Below are 5,000 nucleotides of genomic sequence, written 5' to 3' on the forward strand. Positions count from 1 at the left end.
TATTTAATCTATGGGAAATACCTTAAGAGACTTAAATGAGCTGTTATAACAGCAGCTCTGACAGTAGTGCAGGTTTATATTAATGCACTCGTTCTAATACGTTATTGTTTCTATAGTAACAGCTCATTCACAGGGACTTTGTACATTTCACATAAACAGATTTTAAAACGTATTTAATTGCTGATATGGTGACGTTTTCTTAACTTAAGGTGATGTTTAACGTTTATGGAAGGAGTCTCAAGTGTCAGCGCTTTGTAACAGTCAGAGGTAAAGCTGTAACTAAGTTTTCTGACATTTTGAGGACAGAGGAGTTTATGCTTTGTAGTTTCTGAGTAACATGACAAGCTATATAAAGAGAGGCAGGTGAGGGAATGACTGTTTATAGCTGCTATAACATAAGGGAGAACATGAACTAATTTGTTTGCAAAACATTCAGCATTAAATATGACTGTAAATGGAAAAAGCATGATGTTATAGAATAAATAGAATAAATATATGTTATAGAATGAATTGCAATCACTAGTAAATTGCTATGGTAAAGACACACTAAAATTTTGCCTCCTAAAATGCTGCAAGGTCAAAAAATATTTTTGGCACCGTAATGAACACTGTACAGTAATTGAAGCGCATTTTTTTTTTTTTCATCTCCAAAATCATCTGCATTAAGAATATTGTTTTATTTTGTAATTCTGTGATGGAAGTGAAATTATTTTAGACCTGTGTGTTAACAAATAAAAATGAAAAATGTTTCTTTTGTGTAGTGTATGAACACTAACGCCTAACTTGGACATTTCCCCTCCAGACTGCCAGAGGGCACCTGTACACATATTCTGAATCACTTCTTCACTTACTCCACTCAGTTCCTGTTTGTTCTCATAAAATGTACATGGAACATTCAGTAATTGTGAACCATCTAGTTTTCTAGTTTATTCTGGATAGTAGAGCTGCAACAACTACATACATACATACATACATACATACATACATACATACAAATATACATATATACAGTGAGGGAAAGAAGTATTTGATCCCCTGCTGATTTTGTACGTTTGCCCACTGACTTAGAAATGATCAGTCTTGGTGACTTGGAGAAGATCTGCAAAGAGGAGTGGGACAAAATCCCTCCTGAGATGTGTGCAAACCTGGTGGCCAACTACAAGAAACGTCTGACCTCTGTGATTGCCAACAAGGGTTTTGCCACCAAGTACTAAGTCATGTTTTGCAGAGGGATCAAATACTTATTTCCCTCATTAAAATGCAAATCAATTTATAACATTTTTGACATGCGTTTTTCTGGATTTTTTTGTTGTTATTCTGTCTCTCACTGTTCAAATAAATCTACCATTAAAATTATAGACTGATCATTTCTTTGTCAGTGGGAAAACGGACAAAATCAGCAGGGGATCAAATACTTTTTTCCCCTCACTGTACACACATATACATATATATACACATATACACACGCACTAATTAATTATATATATATATATATATATATATATATATATATATATATATATATATATATATATATGTGTGTGTGTGTGTGTGTGTGTGTGTGTATATATATATATACACACACACACAAATAATCGTATAGTATTAATATATATGTGAACCATATAAACTAATATATGCAAAACATGAACTAAATTGCAAAAAACCTGAAAAAAAAAAAAAGAGTCAGAGTCTAGTGTGCATTAGTGAGCTTGGCTGTCCTTGACATCATCCCAACTCAGTGAAACAAAGATGATTTGAGTAGACTATAATGATAATGAGTCTTTATTAGTCACACATACATTACAGCAATTCTTTTCTTTACAATACATTACAGAAATTATTTTCTTTGCATAGCCCAGCATACCAGGAAATTGGGGTCAGAGCGCAGGATCAGCCATGCTACATCCCTGGATCAGAGAGGGTTAAGGGCCTTGCTCAAGGGCCCAACAGTGGCATGTTTGGAAGCGCCGGGGTTTGAACCCCCAACCCCTAATCAGTAACCCAGAGCCTTAACTGCTAAGCCACCACTGCCCCATATTACACACGAACATATCACAAAACCTGCATTTGTAAACAGTCTTGCTGTTCTTCTTCCATTGAAGGCAGTACACAGTGTTTTCTAACAGCTGAGGCTTTGTCTATCTTGGCAGAGGTTGAGTTGTTACAATTGATACTGGATAGCATGGCCACCTGTGAAATGTCACTGACAGCGACAGCCCCCCTCTGGCTCAGACACATTGAACTTATTACTTCATCACTCCCAAAATACACAATTTTACACCTTGTGGCTACCATTCATTGTGGACAACATCACAGCGGTCATCAAGAAGGCTCAAACGCGGCTACACTTCCTGAGGATTCTCAGGAAGTACAATCTGGACCCCAATCTGCTGCTGATCTTCTACCGCTCGTCCGTCGAGAGCTTGCTGACATACTGTGTCACGGTGTGGTATGGTAGCTGCACCGCAGCAGACAGGGAGAGGCTTCAGAGGGTAGTAAGAGCAGCACAGAAGATCATTGGCTGCCCTCTCCCCTCCCTGATGGATATTTATACTTCCCGTTGCCTCAGCAGAGGAAAAACTATCATTAAGGACAGTTCTCACCCTGGCTTTGATCTCTTCAATCTCTTGCCCTCAGGGAGACGTTACAGGTGCATCAAAACAAGGACTAGTAGATTTAAGAATAGCTATTACCATGATAAACAAACACATGTACTGAGTCCACAGCATATGTATATATTGTCTCAAACTGTGCATTTCATAGTACCTCCGCCATCCACCCTAATATCTATCTATCGTGCATATATCTTGCATATATTGTATATCTTGTTTATTTATTTTGTTTATTTATCTTATTTATTTATCTGTGTATTATCTGTTTATTCTTCTTGTGTATTGAATGTATATGTTTGCACGGAACAAAAAGGAGTGGCTCTTAATTTCATTGTACATATGTATAGTGACAATAAAAAGGCATTCATTCATTCATTCATTCATTCATTCTTTCATCGATGGCCAGGTCCTGGTGAGGCTGGTAGTATAATCTACATGTCAATAAGAGCTGCTTCTTGCTGGGCTTCACATAAAAGAGCCAATCACAGCCACAGGTCATTCTGCTCATCTTCTTTGACGTTGCTCTTTCACAGGATGCAGAATATTGGCTCAAATCTGTAGGATGCCAGGACAGAGGTGGGGAATGGAAAATTATGAAGCGTATTCTTTCTCCACAAATCTCAAACTCTTGATGGCTTTATTAGGCCAAAGTAAATGACAAGGCTCAGGAATTTGCATATCTTTAGGCTAGTTACAGGACTCCATGGTGTCTACATACCTTCTGCTTTTACTCCGCATACAGGTTTGTGTTGTTACAGAGACGGTGGCTTTACCTAAGAAGTAACTAGAACAGTTCTAGCGAGTGTGCTGCTGGTGGCTATCAAGCTGTACCACCAGAGTGTGGGCAGGAGAAAAGTGATATTGTACAGGAGGCACATCATCCTAATATTGTGCCACCTGTCCTGTTCAGGTTGTGTTGTAGGCTCTCCTAATAGCTCAAATGAGTGACACACAAGTGACCCCTCTTCTCTGACTTCTCTGGTAGATGGAGCTGTCAGCATTGCAGTGGAAACCTCCTTTTGGGTGTTTGGGCATTTGGGGAGAAGGCCTCAGAAAAAGTGTGAGGAGGATCAGGAGCATTTTCTTCTCTGTAAATAATCATGAATACAAAGTAAAATAAGTACCCAAAATCATGCATAGTAAATTCTAAATTGGCTTTTATATTTATACAATAATAATAATCCTATATTTCTATTTAGCCATCAAAGAACCCATGTTGGTGCATTTTCTATTGTTTATTCGGTCGGAAATGCCCCCAAAATTAATAAAAATGTCCTTAAAATTCAAGATAAGAATTTCCACTGTATGACTTCTTTTTTGTTATTTTTTTTATTTTTATCTTAATATAGTTAAGCAATATCACACGAAACAGAGTGCTGTTTTCCTGAATATCCGCACAATCGCAAATGTGATATTCATTTTATACAACAGCTCAATAAACAATAAGTTAATATTAAGTCACAATTTCTAGACAAATTATTGTTAGTTGTGACTGTTCTCTGCACAGCACATGTAAGGCTGAAATCAAAATCTCTGATAGAAATATATTTTTAAAAAATGATGCAATTCAGCTACAGCAAAGAATAGTAATAAAAAAAACTAACAATAACAATGTGAAAAAAGACCTGAGGAATACTGCAACATCAATAAAATACCCCCCAAAATATCCGTGATTAACTATTCTAATAAACTGACAGCCACAATATTAATAAGGATTGAAAATCTCAGCTGTATGTCCAGATAAACATAAAACTTTGCATGTCCCACGTTTGCACAGTGATTTTTGTGAGATTTGATTCACACAAAATAGTGTCAGTCTAAAAAGAGCTAAAGCAGGAGCTGAAACTGCTTTCCATTTGTGCATGTGCAAATGTTGCGGCACCTGTTGACCAACTTGTGGTTCTGCAGGAGCAACATAACTGTATTTCTTTCATTTAACTCAAGTGAGCTATGTAAATTTTAAATATTACTCTCATTTTCTTCAACACAGCTGTTTTGATTTTAATGCACGAACAAGTGCATTGTTTAGTTTGGACTTAGATTACATGTACATTCTTTGGACCAACAGCAGTCATATTTCATTTTGAGTGTAGAAATACGAAATATTGTTAAAAAAAAAAAAAAAGAAAGAAAGAAAAAAAAAAGATACTTCTACATAATGAAACAAAAACTGCCAGTAGGAGGGGACAAGTCACTGTCTTAATAAGTGACCCACTGAATCAGTCATTCAACCGATTCATTCAAAATGGCTGATTCATACATGAACATTGAATCACTGACTCACCCACACTGAATCATTCAAGAACGAAACTCCACTCTGTGTTGCTGGGAGACGCAACTGTTCTGCTTTGTTTGGAACATTTTTCGTTGTTGGAAAGTGCAAAA

The sequence above is a fragment of the Ictalurus punctatus genome, chromosome 26 (assembly GCF_001660625.3).
Source record: "Ictalurus punctatus breed USDA103 chromosome 26, Coco_2.0, whole genome shotgun sequence".
Classification (NCBI taxonomy): domain Eukaryota; kingdom Metazoa; phylum Chordata; class Actinopteri; order Siluriformes; family Ictaluridae; genus Ictalurus; species Ictalurus punctatus.